We start from the raw sequence: 15,238 nt of genomic DNA, 5'->3' as shown, positions 1-15,238 counted from the left end.
CTCCTCACTACTCTGATCGTTACTGTCAAAGAACCGTAGTTTAGCCAGAACCAGATTCATTTGCTTTTTGTAAGTCATGTTGCTATAAACTTTAGGCCTCGTATCTCAGTGGTTAGAGCACTGTTCTTGTAAACCAGGGGTCGTGAGTTCAAATCTCACTGGGGCCTTTTAGGGAATTTTTGACTCACCAAATAATCTTTGCATATTTTGTAGTACGTCATTGTCATGTCTGTATATAGGGTCTCTGGGAGCCAATATTCCTCCTCACTACTCTGAATTTTACTGTCAATGGAATTCACCATTCAGCCAGAACCAAGTTAATTTGCTGTTTTAAAGTAATGTTGCCAATACCATAAGGCTTTGTAGCTCAGTGGTTAGAGCACTGGTCTAGTAAACCAGGGGTCGTGAGTTCAATTCTCACTGGGGCCTGTTAGGGAATCATTGACTCACCAAATAATCTTTGCATATTTTGTAGTACTGCATTGTCATGTCTGTATTTAGGGTCTCTGGGAGCCAATATTCCTCCTCACTCCTTTGAATTTTACTGTCAATGGAATTCACCATTCAGCCAGAACCAAGTTAATTTGCTGTTTTAAAGTAATGTTGTGAAAACTATAAGGCCTTGTAGCTCAGTGGTTAGAGCACTGGTCTAGTAAACCAGGGGTCGTGAGTTCAATTCTTACCTGGGCCTTTCAGTGATTACTTACCGAAACCAATATAGTGCAGATAATTCATTGCTCTGCATTGTCATGCCTGCATTTAGTGTTTCACGGGGGTGATATTTTTCCTCACGACCCTGATAGTTACTGTGAATTAAATCTGCTATTCAGCAAGAATCCGCTTAATTTGCTTTTTTAAAGTCATGTTACCTACACCGAAAGGCTTCATAGCTCAGTGGTTAGAGTACTGGTCTCGTAAACCAGGGGTCGTGCGTTCAATTCTCACTGGGGCCTTTTAGGAAATCATTGACTCACCAAATAAACTTTGCATATTTTGTAGTACTACATTGTCATGTCTGCATTTAGGGTCTCTGGGAGTTAATATTCGCCCTTACTACTCTGATAGTTACTGTCAAAGAACCTTAGTTTAGCCAGAACCAGATTCATTTGCTTTTTGTAAGTCATGTTACTATAAACTTAAGGCCTCGTAGCTCAGTTGTTAGCGCACTGGTCTTGTAAACCAGGGGTCGTGAGTTCAATTCTCACTGGGGCCTGTGAGGGAATAATTGACTCACCAAATAATCTTTGCATATTTTGTAGTACGTCATTGTCATGTCTGTATTTAGGGTCTCTGGGAGCCAATATTCCTCCTCACTACTCTGAATTTTACTGTCAATGGAATTCACCATTCAGCCAGAACCAGGTTAATTTTCTGTTTTAAAGTCATGGTGCCAATACCATAAGGCCTTGGAGCTCAGTGGTTAGAGCGCTAGTCTAGTAAACCAGGGGTAGTGAGTTCAATACTCACTTGGGCCTGTTAGGGAATCATTGACTCACCAAATATTCTTTGCATATTTTGTAGTACTGCATTGTCATGTCTGTATTTAGGGTCTCTGGGAGTTAATATTCCTCCTCACTACTCTGATCGTTACTGTCAAAGAACCGTAGTTTAGCCAGAACCAGATTCATTTGCTTTTTGTAAGTCATGTTGCTATAAACTTTAGGCCTCGTATCTCAGTGGTTAGAGCACTGTTCTTGTAAACCAGGGGTCGTGAGTTCAAATCTCACTGGGGCCTTTTAGGGAATTTTTGACTCACCAAATAATCTTTGCATATTTTGTAGTACGTCATTGTCATGTCTGTATATAGGGTCTCTGGGAGCCAATATTCCTCCTCACTACTCTGAATTTTACTGTCAATGGAATTCACCATTCAGCCAGAACCAGGTTAATTTTCTGTTTTAAAGTCATGGTGCCAATACCATAAGGCCTTGGAGCTCAGTGGTTAGAGCGCTAGTCTAGTAAACCAGGGGTAGTGAGTTCAATACTCACTTGGGCCTGTTAGGGAATCATTGACTCACCAAATATTCTTTGCATATTTTGTAGTACTGCATTGTCATGTCTGTATTTAGGGTCTCTGGGAGTTAATATTCCTCCTCACTACTCTGATCGTTACTGTCAAAGAACCGTAGTTTAGCCAGAACCAGATTCATTTGCTTTTTGTAAGTAATGTTGCTATAAACTTTAGGCCTCGTATCTCAGTGGTTAGAGCACTGTTCTTGTAAACCAGGGGTCGTGAGTTCAAATCTCACTGGGGCCTTTTAGGGAATTTTTGGCTCACCAAATAATCTTTGCATATTTTGTAGTACGTCATTGTCATGTCTGTATTTAGGGTCTCTGGGAGCCAATATTCCTCCTCACTCCTCTGAATTTTACAATCAATGGAAGTCACCATTCGGCCAGAACCAAGTTAATTTGCTGTTTTAAAGTAATGTTGACAATACCATAAGGCTTTGTAGCTCAGTGGTTAGAGCACTTGTCTAGTAAACCAGGGGTTGTGTGTTCAATTCTCACTGGGGCCTGTTAGGGAAACAATGACTCACCAAATAATCTTTGCATATTTTGTAGTACTGCATTGTCATGTCTGTATTTAGGGTCGCTGGGAGCCAATATTCCTCCTCACCCCTTTGAATTTTACTGTCAATGGAATTCACCATTCCGCCAGAACCAAGTTAATTTGCTGTTTTAAAGTAATGTTGCCAATACCGTAAGGCTTTGTAGCTCAGTGGTTAGAGCACTGGTCTAGTAAACCAGGGGTCGTGAGTTCAATTCTCACTGGGGCCTGTTAGGGAATCATTGACTCACCAAATAATCTTTGCATATTTTGAAGTACTGCATTGTCATGTCTGTATTTAGGGTCTCTGGGAGCCAATATTCCTCCTTACTCCTTTGAATTTTACTGTCAATGGAATTCACCATTCAGCCAGAACCACGTTAATTTGCTTTTTTAAAGTAATGTTGCGAACACTATAAGGCCTTGTAGCTCAGTGGTTAGAGCACTGGTCTAGTAAACAAGGGGTCGTGAGTTCAATTCTCACCTGGGCCTTTCATTGATTACTTACCGAAACCAATATAGTGCAGATAATTCATTGCTTTGCATTGTCATGCCTGCATTTAGGGTTTCACGGGGGTGATATTTTTCCTCACGACCCTGATAGTTACTGTGAATTAAATCTGCTATTCAGCAAGAATCCGGTTAATTTGCTTTTTTAAAGTCATTTTACCTACACCGAAAGGCTTCATTGCTCAGTGGTTAGAGTACTGGTCTCGTAAACCAGGGGTCGTGAGTTCAATTCTCACTGGGGCCTTTTAGGAAATCATTGACTCACCAAATAAACTTTGCATATTTTGTAGTACTGCATTGTCATGTCTGCATTTAGGGTCTCTGGGAGTTAATATTCACCCTTACTACTCTGATAGTTACTGTCAAAGAACCTTAGTTTAGCCAGAACCAGATTCATTTGCTTTTTGTAAGTCATGTTACTATAAACTTAAGGCCTCGTAGCTCAGTTGTTAGCGCACTGGTCTTGTAAACCAGGGGTCGTGAGTTCAATTCTCACTGGGGCCTGTGAGGGAATAATTGACTCACCAAATAATCTTTGCATATTTTGTAGTACGTCATTGTCATGTCTGTATTTAGGGTCTCTGGGAGCCAATATTCCTCCTCACTACTCTGAATTTTACAATCAATGGAATTCACCATTCAGCCAGAACCAAGTTAATTTGCTGTTTTAAAGTAATGTTGCAAATACCATAAGGCTTTGTAGCTCAGTGGTTAGCGCACAGGTCTAGTAAACCAGGGGTTGTGAGTTCAATTCTCACCTGGGCCTTTCAGTGATTACTTACCTAAACCTATATAGTGCAGATAATTCATTGCTCTGCATTGTCATGCCCGCATTTAGGGTTTCACGGGGGTGATATTTTTTTCCACGACCCTGATAGTTACTGTGAATTAAATCTGCTATTCAGCAAGAATCAGGTTAATTTGCTTTTTTAAAGTAATATTACCTCGACCGAAAGGCTTCACAGCTCAGTGGTTAGAGTACTGGTCTCGTAAACCAGGGGTCGTGAGTTCAATTCTCACTGGGGCCTTTTAGGAAATCATTGACTCACCAAATAAACTTTGCATATTTTGTAGTACTGCATTGTCATGTCTGTATTTAGGGTCTCTGGGAGTTAATATTCGCCCTTACTACTCTGATAGTTACTGTCAAAGAACCTTAGTTTAGCCAGAACCAGATTCATTTGCTTTTTGTAAGTCATGTTACTATAAACTTAAGGCCTCATAGCTCAGTTGTTAGCGCACTGGTCTTGTAAACCAGGGGTCGTGAGTTCAATTCTCACTGGGGCCTGTGAGGGAATAATTGACTCACCAAATAATCTTTGCATATTTTGTAGTACGTCATTGTCATGTCTGTATTTAGGGTCTCTGGGAGCCAATATTCCTCCTCACTACTCTGAATTTTACTGTCAATGGAATTCACCATTCAGCCAGAACCAGGTTAATTTTCTGTTTTAAAGTCATGGTGCCAATACCATAAGGCCTTGGAGCTCAGTGGTTAGAGCGCTAGTCTAGTAAACCAGGGGTAGTGAGTTCAATACTCACTTGGGCCTGTTAGGGAATCATTGACTCACCAAATATTCTTTGCATATTTTGTAGTACTGCATTGTCATGTCTGTATTTAGGGTCTCTGGGAGTTAATATTCCTCCTCACTACTCTGATCGTTACTGTCAAAGAACCGTAGTTTAGCCAGAACCAGATTCATTTGCTTTTTGTAAGTCATGTTGCTATAAACTTTAGGCCTCGTATCTCAGTGGTTAGAGCACTGTTCTTGTAAACCAGGGGTCGTGAGTTCAAATCTCACTGGGGCCTTTTAGGGAATTTTTGACTCACCAAATAATCTTTGCATATTTTGTAGTACGTCATTGTCATGTCTGTATATAGGGTCTCTGGGAGCCAATATTCCTCCTCACTACTCTGAATTTTACTGTCAATGGAATTCACCATTCAGCCAGAACCAGGTTAATTTTCTGTTTTAAAGTCATGGTGCCAATACCATAAGGCCTTGGAGCTCAGTGGTTAGAGCGCTAGTCTAGTAAACCAGGGGTAGTGAGTTCAATACTCACTTGGGCCTGTTAGGGAATCATTGACTCACCAAATATTCTTTGCATATTTTGTAGTACTGCATTGTCATGTCTGTATTTAGGGTCTCTGGGAGTTAATATTCCTCCTCACTACTCTGATCGTTACTGTCAAAGAACCGTAGTTTAGCCAGAACCAGATTCATTTGCTTTTTGTAAGTAATGTTGCTATAAACTTTAGGCCTCGTATCTCAGTGGTTAGAGCACTGTTCTTGTAAACCAGGGGTCGTGAGTTCAAATCTCACTGGGGCCTTTTAGGGAATTTTTGGCTCACCAAATAATCTTTGCATATTTTGTAGTACGTCATTGTCATGTCTGTATTTAGGGTCTCTGGGAGCCAATATTACTCCTCACTCCTCTGAATTTTACAATCAATGGAAGTCACCATTCAGCCAGAACCAAGTTAATTTGCTGTTTTAAAGTAATGTTGCCAATACCATAAGGCTTTGTAGCTCAGTGGTTAGAGCACTGGTCTAGTAAACCAGGGGTCGTGAGTTCAATTCTCACTGGGGCCTGTTAGGGAATCATTGACTCACCAAATAATCTTTGCATATTTTGTAGTACTGCATTGTCATGTCTGTATTTAGGGTCTCTGGGAGCCAATATTCCTCCTCACTCCTTTGAATTTTACTGTCAATGGAATTCACCATTCAGCCAGAACCAAGTTAATTTGCTGTTTTAAAGTAATGTTGTGAAAACTATAAGGCCTTGTAGCTCAGTGGTTAGAGCACTGGTCTAGTAAACCAGGGGTCGTGAGTTCAATTCTTACCTGGGCCTTTCAGTGATTACTTACCGAAACCAATATAGTGCAGATAATTCATTGCTCTGCATTGTCATGCCTGCATTTAGTGTTTCACGGGGGTGATATTTTTCCTCACGACCCTGATAGTTACTGTGAATTAAATCTGCTATTCAGCAAGAATCCGCTTAATTTGCTTTTTTAAAGTCATGTTACCTACACCGAAAGGCTTCATAGCTCAGTGGTTAGAGTACTGGTCTCGTAAACCAGGGGTCGTGCGTTCAATTCTCACTGGGGCCTTTTAGGAAATCATTGACTCACCAAATAAACTTTGCATATTTTGTAGTACTACATTGTCATGTCTGCATTTAGGGTCTCTGGGAGTTAATATTCGCCCTTACTACTCTGATAGTTACTGTCAAAGAACCTTAGTTTAGCCAGAACCAGATTCATTTGCTTTTTGTAAGTCATGTTACTATAAACTTAAGGCCTCGTAGCTCAGTTGTTAGCGCACTGGTCTTGTAAACCAGGGGTCGTGAGTTCAATTCTCACTGGGGCCTGTGAGGGAATAATTGACTCACCAAATAATCTTTGCATATTTTGTAGTACGTCATTGTCATGTCTGTATTTAGGGTCTCTGGGAGCCAATATTCCTCCTCACTACTCTGAATTTTACTGTCAATGGAATTCACCATTCAGCCAGAACCAGGTTAATTTTCTGTTTTAAAGTCATGGTGCCAATACCATAAGGCCTTGGAGCTCAGTGGTTAGAGCGCTAGTCTAGTAAACCAGGGGTAGTGAGTTCAATACTCACTTGGGCCTGTTAGGGAATCATTGACTCACCAAATATTCTTTGCATATTTTGTAGTACTGCATTGTCATGTCTGTATTTAGGGTCTCTGGGAGTTAATATTCCTCCTCACTACTCTGATCGTTACTGTCAAAGAACCGTAGTTTAGCCAGAACCAGATTCATTTGCTTTTTGTAAGTCATGTTGCTATAAACTTTAGGCCTCGTATCTCAGTGGTTAGAGCACTGTTCTTGTAAACCAGGGGTCGTGAGTTCAAATCTCACTGGGGCCTTTTAGGGAATTTTTGACTCACCAAATAATCTTTGCATATTTTGTAGTACGTCATTGTCATGTCTGTATATAGGGTCTCTGGGAGCCAATATTCCTCCTCACTACTCTGAATTTTACTGTCAATGGAATTCACCATTCAGCCAGAACCAGGTTAATTTTCTGTTTTAAAGTCATGGTGCCAATACCATAAGGCCTTGGAGCTCAGTGGTTAGAGCGCTAGTCTAGTAAACCAGGGGTAGTGAGTTCAATACTCACTTGGGCCTGTTAGGGAATCATTGACTCACCAAATATTCTTTGCATATTTTGTAGTACTGCATTGTCATGTCTGTATTTAGGGTCTCTGGGAGTTAATATTCCTCCTCACTACTCTGATCGTTACTGTCAAAGAACCGTAGTTTAGCCAGAACCAGATTCATTTGCTTTTTGTAAGTAATGTTGCTATAAACTTTAGGCCTCGTATCTCAGTGGTTAGAGCACTGTTCTTGTAAACCAGGGGTCGTGAGTTCAAATCTCACTGGGGCCTTTTAGGGAATTTTTGGCTCACCAAATAATCTTTGCATATTTTGTAGTACGTCATTGTCATGTCTGTATTTAGGGTCTCTGGGAGCCAATATTACTCCTCACTCCTCTGAATTTTACAATCAATGGAAGTCACCATTCAGCCAGAACCAAGTTAATTTGCTGTTTTAAAGTAATGTTGCCAATACCATAAGGCTTTGTAGCTCAGTGGTTAGAGCACTGGTCTAGTAAACCAGGGGTCGTGAGTTCAATTCTCACTGGGGCCTGTTAGGGAATCATTGACTCACCAAATAATCTTTGCATATTTTGTAGTACTGCATTGTCATGTCTGTATTTAGGGTCTCTGGGAGCCAATATTCCTCCTCACTCCTTTGAATTTTACTGTCAATGGAATTCACCATTCAGCCAGAACCAAGTTAATTTGCTGTTTTAAAGTAATGTTGTGAAAACTATAAGGCCTTGTAGCTCAGTGGTTAGAGCACTGGTCTAGTAAACCAGGGGTCGTGAGTTCAATTCTTACCTGGGCCTTTCAGTGATTACTTACCGAAACCAATATAGTGCAGATAATTCATTGCTCTGCATTGTCATGCCTGCATTTAGTGTTTCACGGGGGTGATATTTTTCCTCACGACCCTGATAGTTACTGTGAATTAAATCTGCTATTCAGCAAGAATCCGCTTAATTTGCTTTTTTAAAGTCATGTTACCTACACCGAAAGGCTTCATAGCTCAGTGGTTAGAGTACTGGTCTCGTAAACCAGGGGTCGTGCGTTCAATTCTCACTGGGGCCTTTTAGGAAATCATTGACTCACCAAATAAACTTTGCATATTTTGTAGTACTACATTGTCATGTCTGCATTTAGGGTCTCTGGGAGTTAATATTCGCCCTTACTACTCTGATAGTTACTGTCAAAGAACCTTAGTTTAGCCAGAACCAGATTCATTTGCTTTTTGTAAGTCATGTTACTATAAACTTAAGGCCTCGTAGCTCAGTTGTTAGCGCACTGGTCTTGTAAACCAGGGGTCGTGAGTTCAATTCTCACTGGGGCCTGTGAGGGAATCATTGACTCACCAAATAATCTTTGCATATTTTGTAGTACTGCATTGTCATGTCTGTATTTAGGGTCTCTGGGAGCCAATATTCCTCCTCACTCCTCTGAATTTTACAATCAATGGAATTCACCATTCAGCCAGAACCAAGTTAATTTGCTGTTTTAAAGTAATGTTGCCGATACCATAAGGCTTTGTAGCTCAGTGGTTAGATCACTGGTCTAGTAAACCAGGGGTCGTGAGTTCAATTCTAACTGGGGCCTTTTAGGGAATCATTGACTCACCAAATAATCTTTGCATATTTTGTAGTACGTCATTGTCATGTCTGTATTTAGGGTCGCTGGGAGCCAATATTAATCCTCACTCCTTTGAATTTTACTGTCAATGGAATTCACCATTCAGCCAGAACCAAGTTAATTTGCTGTTTTAAAGTAATGCTGCCAACACTATAAGGCCTTGTAGCTCAGTGGTTAGAGCACTGGTCTAGTAAACCAGGGGTCGTGAATTCAATTCTCACCTGGGCCTTTCAGTGAATACTTACCTAAACCAATATAGTGCAGATAATTCATTGCTCTGCTTTGTCATGCCTCCATTTAGGGTTTCACAGGGGTGATTTTTTTCCCCACGACCCTGATAGTTACTGTGAATTAAATCTGCTATTCAGCAAGAATCCGGTTAATTTGCTTTTTTAAAGTCATGCTACCTCGACCGAAAGGCTTCATAGCTCAGTGGTTAGAGTACTGGTCTCGTAAACCAGGGGTCGTGAGTTCAATTCTCACTGGGGCCTTTTAGGAAATCATTGACTCACCAAATAAACTTTGCATATTTTGTAGTACTGCATTGTCATGTCTGTATTTAGGGTCTCTGGGAGTTAATATTCGCCCTTACTACTCTGATAGTTACTGTCAAAGAACCTTAGTTTAGCCAGAACCAGATTCATTTGCTTTTTGTAAGTCATGTTACTATAAACTTAAGGCCTCGTAGCTCAGTTGTTAGCGCACTGGTCTTGTAAACCAGGGGTCGTGAGTTCAAATCTCACTGGGGCCTTTTAGGGAATTTTTGACTCACCAAATAATCTTTGCATATTTTGTAGTACGTCATTGTCATGTCTGTATTTAGGGTCTCTGGGAGCCAATATTCCTCCTCACTCCTCTGAATTTTACAATCAATGGAAGTCACCATTCGGCCAGAACCAAGTTAATTTGCTGTTTTAAAGTAATGTTGACAATACCATAAGGCTTTGTAGCTCAGTGGTTAGAGCACTTGTCTAGTAAACCAGGGGTTGTGTGTTCAATTCTCACTGGGGCCTGTTAGGGAAACAATGACTCACCAAATAATCTTTGCATATTTTGTAGTACTGCATTGTCATGTCTGTATTTAGGGTCGCTGGGAGCCAATATTCCTCCTCACCCCTTTGAATTTTACTGTCAATGGAATTCACCATTCCGCCAGAACCAAGTTAATTTGCTGTTTTAAAGTAATGTTGCCAATACCGTAAGGCTTTGTAGCTCAGTGGTTAGAGCACTGGTCTAGTAAACCAGGGGTCGTGAGTTCAATTCTCACTGGGGCCTGTTAGGGAATCATTGACTCACCAAATAATCTTTGCATATTTTGAAGTACTGCATTGTCATGTCTGTATTTAGGGTCTCTGGGAGCCAATATTCCTCCTTACTCCTTTGAATTTTACTGTCAATGGAATTCACCATTCAGCCAGAACCACGTTAATTTGCTTTTTTAAAGTAATGTTGCGAACACTATAAGGCCTTGTAGCTCAGTGGTTAGAGCACTGGTCTAGTAAACAAGGGGTCGTGAGTTCAATTCTCACCTGGGCCTTTCATTGATTACTTACCGAAACCAATATAGTGCAGATAATTCATTGCTTTGCATTGTCATGCCTGCATTTAGGGTTTCACGGGGGTGATATTTTTCCTCACGACCCTGATAGTTACTGTGAATTAAATCTGCTATTCAGCAAGAATCCGGTTAATTTGCTTTTTTAAAGTCATTTTACCTACACCGAAAGGCTTCATTGCTCAGTGGTTAGAGTACTGGTCTCGTAAACCAGGGGTCGTGAGTTCAATTCTCACTGGGGCCTTTTAGGAAATCATTGACTCACCAAATAAACTTTGCATATTTTGTAGTACTGCATTGTCATGTCTGCATTTAGGGTCTCTGGGAGTTAATATTCACCCTTACTACTCTGATAGTTACTGTCAAAGAACCTTAGTTTAGCCAGAACCAGATTCATTTGCTTTTTGTAAGTCATGTTACTATAAACTTAAGGCCTCGTAGCTCAGTTGTTAGCGCACTGGTCTTGTAAACCAGGGGTCGTGAGTTCAATTCTCACTGGGGCCTGTGAGGGAATAATTGACTCACCAAATAATCTTTGCATATTTTGTAGTACGTCATTGTCATGTCTGTATTTAGGGTCTCTGGGAGCCAATATTCCTCCTCACTACTCTGAATTTTACAATCAATGGAATTCACCATTCAGCCAGAACCAAGTTAATTTGCTGTTTTAAAGTAATGTTGCAAATACCATAAGGCTTTGTAGCTCAGTGGTTAGCGCACAGGTCTAGTAAACCAGGGGTTGTGAGTTCAATTCTCACCTGGGCCTTTCAGTGATTACTTACCTAAACCTATATAGTGCAGATAATTCATTGCTCTGCATTGTCATGCCCGCATTTAGGGTTTCACGGGGGTGATATTTTTTTCCACGACCCTGATAGTTACTGTGAATTAAATCTGCTATTCAGCAAGAATCAGGTTAATTTGCTTTTTTAAAGTAATATTACCTCGACCGAAAGGCTTCACAGCTCAGTGGTTAGAGTACTGGTCTCGTAAACCAGGGGTCGTGAGTTCAATTCTCACTGGGGCCTGTGAGGGAATAATTGACTCACCAAATAATCTTTGCATATTTTGTAGTACGTCATTGTCATGTCTGTATTTAGGGTCTCTGGGAGCCAATATTCCTCCTCACTACTCTGAATTTTACTGTCAATGGAATTCACCATTCAGCCAGAACCAGGTTAATTTTCTGTTTTAAAGTCATGGTGCCAATACCATAAGGCCTTGGAGCTCAGTGGTTAGAGCGCTAGTCTAGTAAACCAGGGGTAGTGAGTTCAATACTCACTTGGGCCTGTTAGGGAATCATTGACTCACCAAATATTCTTTGCATATTTTGTAGTACTGCATTGTCATGTCTGTATTTAGGGTCTCTGGGAGTTAATATTCCTCCTCACTACTCTGATCGTTACTGTCAAAGAACCGTAGTTTAGCCAGAACCAGATTCATTTGCTTTTTGTAAGTCATGTTGCTATAAACTTTAGGCCTCGTATCTCAGTGGTTAGAGCACTGTTCTTGTAAACCAGGGGTCGTGAGTTCAAATCTCACTGGGGCCTTTTAGGGAATTTTTGACTCACCAAATAATCTTTGCATATTTTGTAGTACGTCATTGTCATGTCTGTATATAGGGTCTCTGGGAGCCAATATTCCTCCTCACTACTCTGAATTTTACTGTCAATGGAATTCACCATTCAGCCAGAACCAGGTTAATTTTCTGTTTTAAAGTCATGGTGCCAATACCATAAGGCCTTGGAGCTCAGTGGTTAGAGCGCTAGTCTAGTAAACCAGGGGTAGTGAGTTCAATACTCACTTGGGCCTGTTAGGGAATCATTGACTCACCAAATATTCTTTGCATATTTTGTAGTACTGCATTGTCATGTCTGTATTTAGGGTCTCTGGGAGTTAATATTCCTCCTCACTACTCTGATCGTTACTGTCAAAGAACCGTAGTTTAGCCAGAACCAGATTCATTTGCTTTTTGTAAGTAATGTTGCTATAAACTTTAGGCCTCGTATCTCAGTGGTTAGAGCACTGTTCTTGTAAACCAGGGGTCGTGAGTTCAAATCTCACTGGGGCCTTTTAGGGAATTTTTGGCTCACCAAATAATCTTTGCATATTTTGTAGTACGTCATTGTCATGTCTGTATTTAGGGTCTCTGGGAGCCAATATTACTCCTCACTCCTCTGAATTTTACAATCAATGGAAGTCACCATTCAGCCAGAACCAAGTTAATTTGCTGTTTTAAAGTAATGTTGCCAATACCATAAGGCTTTGTAGCTCAGTGGTTAGAGCACTGGTCTAGTAAACCAGGGGTCGTGAGTTCAATTCTCACTGGGGCCTGTTAGGGAATCATTGACTCACCAAATAATCTTTGCATATTTTGTAGTACTGCATTGTCATGTCTGTATTTAGGGTCTCTGGGAGCCAATATTCCTCCTCACTCCTTTGAATTTTACTGTCAATGGAATTCACCATTCAGCCAGAACCAAGTTAATTTGCTGTTTTAAAGTAATGTTGTGAAAACTATAAGGCCTTGTAGCTCAGTGGTTAGAGCACTGGTCTAGTAAACCAGGGGTCGTGAGTTCAATTCTTACCTGGGACTTTCAGTGATTACTTACCGAAACCAATATAGTGCAGATAATTCATTGCTCTGCATTGTCATGCCTGCATTTAGTGTTTCACGGGGGTGATATTTTTCCTCACGACCCTGATAGTTACTGTGAATTAAATCTGCTATTCAGCAAGAATCCGCTTAATTTGCTTTTTTAAAGTCATGTTACCTACACCGAAAGGCTTCATAGCTCAGTGGTTAGAGTACTGGTCTCGTAAACCAGGGGTCGTGCGTTCAATTCTCACTGGGGCCTTTTAGGAAATCATTGACTCACCAAATAAACTTTGCATATTTTGTAGTACTACATTGTCATGTCTGCATTTAGGGTCTCTGGGAGTTAATATTCGCCCTTACTACTCTGATAGTTACTGTCAAAGAACCTTAGTTTAGCCAGAACCAGATTCATTTGCTTTTTGTAAGTCATGTTACTATAAACTTAAGTCCTCGTAGCTCAGTGGATAGAGCACTGGTCTTGTAAACCAGGGTTGGTGAGTTCAATTCTAGCTGGGGCCTTTTAGGGAATCATTGACTCACGAAATAAACTTTGCATATTTTGTAATACGTCATTGTCATGTCTGTATTTAGGTTCTCTGGGAGCCTATATTCCTCCTCACGACTCTGAATTTTACTGTCAATGGAATTCACCATCCAGTCAAAACCAAGTTAATTTGCTGTTTTAAAGTCATGTTGCCAATACCATAAGGCTTTGTAGCTCATTGATTAGAGCACTGGTCTAGTAAACCAGGGGTCGTGAGTTCAATTCTCACTGGGGCCTGTTAGAGAATCATTGACTCACCAAATAATCTTTGCATATTTTGTAGTACGTCATTGTCATGTCTGTATTTAGGGTCTCTGGGAGCCAATATTCCTCCTCACGACTCTGAATTTTACTGTCAATGGAATTCACCATTCAGCCAGAACCAGCTTAATTTTCTGTTTTAAAGTCATGTTGCCAATACTATAAGGCCTTGTAGCTCAGTAGTTAGACCACTGGTCTCGTAAACCAGGGGTCGTTAGTTCGATTCTCACTGGGGCCTCTTAGTGATTACTTACCTAAACCAATATAGTGCAGATAATTCGTTGCACTGCATTGTCATGCCTGCATTTAGGGTTTCACGGGGGTGATATTTTTCCTCACGACCCTGATAGTTACTGTGAATTAAATCTGCTATTCAGCAAGAATCCGTTTAATTTGCTTTTTTAAAGTCATGTTACCTAGACAGAAAGGCTTCATAGCTCAGTGGTTAGAGTACTGGTCTAGTAAACCAGGGGTCGTGAGTTCAATTCTCACTGAGGCCTGTTAGGGAATCATTGACTCACCGAATAATCTTTGCATATTTTGTAGTACTGCATTGTCATGTCTGTATTTAGGGTCTCTGGGAGCCAATATTCCTCCTAAATACTCTGAATTTTACTGTCAATGGAATTCACCATTTAGCCAGAACTAGGTTAATTTTCTGTTTTAAAGTCATGGTGCAAATACCATAAGGCCTTGTAGCGCAGTGGTTAGAGCACTGGTCTAGTAAACAAGGGGTGGTGAGTTCAATTCTCACTGGGGCCTGTTAGGGAAACATTGACTCACCAAATAATCTTTGCATATTTTGTAGTACTGCATTGTCATGTCTGTATTTAGGGTCTCTGGGAGCCAATATTCCTCCTCACTCCTTTGAATTTTACTGTCAATGGAATTCACCATTCAGCCAGAACCAAGTTAATTTGCTGTTTTAAAGTAATGTTGCGAACACTATAAGGCCTTGTAGCTCAGTGGTTAGAGCACTGGTCTAGTAAACCAGGGGTCGTGAGTTCAATTCTCACTGGGGCCTTTTAGGAAATCATTGACTCACCAAATAAACTTTGCATATTTTGTAGTACTGCATTGTCATGTCTGTATTTAGGGTCTCTGGGAGTTAATATTCGCCCTTACTACTCTGATAGTTACTGTCAAAGAACCTTAGTTTAGCCAGAACCAGATTCATTTGCTTTTTGTAAGTCATGTTACTATAAACTTAAGGCCTCGTAGCTCAGTTGTTAGCGCGCTGGTCTTGTACACCAGGGGTCGTGAGTTCAAATCTCACTGGGGCCTGTGAGGGAATCATAGACTCACCAAATAATCTTTGCATATTTTGTAGTACGTCATTGTCATGTCTGTGTTTAGGGTCTCTGGGAGCCAATATTCCTCCTCACTACTCTGAATTTTACAATCAGTGGAATTCACCATTCAGCCAGAACCAAGTTAATTTGCTGTTTTAAAGTA

The 15,238-nt window shown here is 40.6% G+C and overlaps 1 protein-coding gene and 40 non-coding genes across 41 annotated transcripts in view; 40 read left to right on the top strand and 1 right to left on the bottom strand.

Moving 5' to 3' along the window:
- LOC147165207 (ephrin type-B receptor 1-like) overlaps nt 1–15,238 on the bottom strand; it is a 298,813-nt gene that overhangs the window by 232,463 nt on the left and 51,112 nt on the right. The gene's annotated exons all lie outside the window — the stretch shown is intronic.
- trnat-ugu (transfer RNA threonine (anticodon UGU)) lies at nt 95–167 on the top strand. Its single transcript has one exon. It is a non-coding gene; the product is annotated as a tRNA-Thr (tRNA).
- Nucleotides 357–429, top strand: trnat-agu (transfer RNA threonine (anticodon AGU)). Its single transcript has one exon. It is a non-coding gene; the product is annotated as a tRNA-Thr (tRNA).
- On the top strand, nt 619–691 carry trnat-agu (transfer RNA threonine (anticodon AGU)). The gene has a single exon. It is a non-coding gene; the product is annotated as a tRNA-Thr (tRNA).
- trnat-cgu (transfer RNA threonine (anticodon CGU)) lies at nt 881–953 on the top strand. Its single transcript has one exon. It is a non-coding gene; the product is annotated as a tRNA-Thr (tRNA).
- On the top strand, nt 1,141–1,213 carry trnat-ugu (transfer RNA threonine (anticodon UGU)). The gene has a single exon. It is a non-coding gene; the product is annotated as a tRNA-Thr (tRNA).
- trnat-ugu (transfer RNA threonine (anticodon UGU)) lies at nt 1,663–1,735 on the top strand. Its single transcript has one exon. It is a non-coding gene; the product is annotated as a tRNA-Thr (tRNA).
- trnat-ugu (transfer RNA threonine (anticodon UGU)) lies at nt 2,185–2,257 on the top strand. The gene has a single exon. It is a non-coding gene; the product is annotated as a tRNA-Thr (tRNA).
- On the top strand, nt 2,709–2,781 carry trnat-agu (transfer RNA threonine (anticodon AGU)). Its single transcript has one exon. It is a non-coding gene; the product is annotated as a tRNA-Thr (tRNA).
- On the top strand, nt 2,971–3,043 carry trnat-agu (transfer RNA threonine (anticodon AGU)). Its single transcript has one exon. It is a non-coding gene; the product is annotated as a tRNA-Thr (tRNA).
- On the top strand, nt 3,233–3,305 carry trnat-cgu (transfer RNA threonine (anticodon CGU)). The gene has a single exon. It is a non-coding gene; the product is annotated as a tRNA-Thr (tRNA).
- trnat-ugu (transfer RNA threonine (anticodon UGU)) lies at nt 3,493–3,565 on the top strand. Its single transcript has one exon. It is a non-coding gene; the product is annotated as a tRNA-Thr (tRNA).
- Nucleotides 4,017–4,089, top strand: trnat-cgu (transfer RNA threonine (anticodon CGU)). The gene has a single exon. It is a non-coding gene; the product is annotated as a tRNA-Thr (tRNA).
- On the top strand, nt 4,277–4,349 carry trnat-ugu (transfer RNA threonine (anticodon UGU)). Its single transcript has one exon. It is a non-coding gene; the product is annotated as a tRNA-Thr (tRNA).
- trnat-ugu (transfer RNA threonine (anticodon UGU)) lies at nt 4,799–4,871 on the top strand. Its single transcript has one exon. It is a non-coding gene; the product is annotated as a tRNA-Thr (tRNA).
- Nucleotides 5,321–5,393, top strand: trnat-ugu (transfer RNA threonine (anticodon UGU)). Its single transcript has one exon. It is a non-coding gene; the product is annotated as a tRNA-Thr (tRNA).
- On the top strand, nt 5,583–5,655 carry trnat-agu (transfer RNA threonine (anticodon AGU)). The gene has a single exon. It is a non-coding gene; the product is annotated as a tRNA-Thr (tRNA).
- trnat-agu (transfer RNA threonine (anticodon AGU)) lies at nt 5,845–5,917 on the top strand. Its single transcript has one exon. It is a non-coding gene; the product is annotated as a tRNA-Thr (tRNA).
- trnat-cgu (transfer RNA threonine (anticodon CGU)) lies at nt 6,107–6,179 on the top strand. Its single transcript has one exon. It is a non-coding gene; the product is annotated as a tRNA-Thr (tRNA).
- On the top strand, nt 6,367–6,439 carry trnat-ugu (transfer RNA threonine (anticodon UGU)). The gene has a single exon. It is a non-coding gene; the product is annotated as a tRNA-Thr (tRNA).
- Nucleotides 6,889–6,961, top strand: trnat-ugu (transfer RNA threonine (anticodon UGU)). Its single transcript has one exon. It is a non-coding gene; the product is annotated as a tRNA-Thr (tRNA).
- On the top strand, nt 7,411–7,483 carry trnat-ugu (transfer RNA threonine (anticodon UGU)). Its single transcript has one exon. It is a non-coding gene; the product is annotated as a tRNA-Thr (tRNA).
- trnat-agu (transfer RNA threonine (anticodon AGU)) lies at nt 7,673–7,745 on the top strand. The gene has a single exon. It is a non-coding gene; the product is annotated as a tRNA-Thr (tRNA).
- On the top strand, nt 7,935–8,007 carry trnat-agu (transfer RNA threonine (anticodon AGU)). The gene has a single exon. It is a non-coding gene; the product is annotated as a tRNA-Thr (tRNA).
- trnat-cgu (transfer RNA threonine (anticodon CGU)) lies at nt 8,197–8,269 on the top strand. Its single transcript has one exon. It is a non-coding gene; the product is annotated as a tRNA-Thr (tRNA).
- Nucleotides 8,457–8,529, top strand: trnat-ugu (transfer RNA threonine (anticodon UGU)). The gene has a single exon. It is a non-coding gene; the product is annotated as a tRNA-Thr (tRNA).
- On the top strand, nt 8,981–9,053 carry trnat-agu (transfer RNA threonine (anticodon AGU)). The gene has a single exon. It is a non-coding gene; the product is annotated as a tRNA-Thr (tRNA).
- Nucleotides 9,243–9,315, top strand: trnat-cgu (transfer RNA threonine (anticodon CGU)). Its single transcript has one exon. It is a non-coding gene; the product is annotated as a tRNA-Thr (tRNA).
- Nucleotides 9,503–9,575, top strand: trnat-ugu (transfer RNA threonine (anticodon UGU)). The gene has a single exon. It is a non-coding gene; the product is annotated as a tRNA-Thr (tRNA).
- Nucleotides 10,027–10,099, top strand: trnat-agu (transfer RNA threonine (anticodon AGU)). Its single transcript has one exon. It is a non-coding gene; the product is annotated as a tRNA-Thr (tRNA).
- trnat-agu (transfer RNA threonine (anticodon AGU)) lies at nt 10,289–10,361 on the top strand. The gene has a single exon. It is a non-coding gene; the product is annotated as a tRNA-Thr (tRNA).
- trnat-cgu (transfer RNA threonine (anticodon CGU)) lies at nt 10,551–10,623 on the top strand. Its single transcript has one exon. It is a non-coding gene; the product is annotated as a tRNA-Thr (tRNA).
- On the top strand, nt 10,811–10,883 carry trnat-ugu (transfer RNA threonine (anticodon UGU)). Its single transcript has one exon. It is a non-coding gene; the product is annotated as a tRNA-Thr (tRNA).
- On the top strand, nt 11,335–11,407 carry trnat-cgu (transfer RNA threonine (anticodon CGU)). Its single transcript has one exon. It is a non-coding gene; the product is annotated as a tRNA-Thr (tRNA).
- Nucleotides 11,857–11,929, top strand: trnat-ugu (transfer RNA threonine (anticodon UGU)). The gene has a single exon. It is a non-coding gene; the product is annotated as a tRNA-Thr (tRNA).
- On the top strand, nt 12,379–12,451 carry trnat-ugu (transfer RNA threonine (anticodon UGU)). The gene has a single exon. It is a non-coding gene; the product is annotated as a tRNA-Thr (tRNA).
- Nucleotides 12,641–12,713, top strand: trnat-agu (transfer RNA threonine (anticodon AGU)). The gene has a single exon. It is a non-coding gene; the product is annotated as a tRNA-Thr (tRNA).
- Nucleotides 13,165–13,237, top strand: trnat-cgu (transfer RNA threonine (anticodon CGU)). Its single transcript has one exon. It is a non-coding gene; the product is annotated as a tRNA-Thr (tRNA).
- On the top strand, nt 14,211–14,283 carry trnat-agu (transfer RNA threonine (anticodon AGU)). Its single transcript has one exon. It is a non-coding gene; the product is annotated as a tRNA-Thr (tRNA).
- trnat-agu (transfer RNA threonine (anticodon AGU)) lies at nt 14,735–14,807 on the top strand. Its single transcript has one exon. It is a non-coding gene; the product is annotated as a tRNA-Thr (tRNA).
- trnat-ugu (transfer RNA threonine (anticodon UGU)) lies at nt 14,995–15,067 on the top strand. The gene has a single exon. It is a non-coding gene; the product is annotated as a tRNA-Thr (tRNA).

Source organism: Leptonotus elevatus, chromosome 11, assembly GCF_054856555.1.
Source record: "Leptonotus elevatus isolate MCC_2025b chromosome 11, RoL_Lele_1.0, whole genome shotgun sequence".
NCBI classification, from domain to species: Eukaryota; Metazoa; Chordata; class Actinopteri; order Syngnathiformes; family Syngnathidae; genus Leptonotus; species Leptonotus elevatus.
Note: the sequence above shows the minus strand (reverse complement) of the source record. Positions and strands in the feature narration are given on the sequence as shown.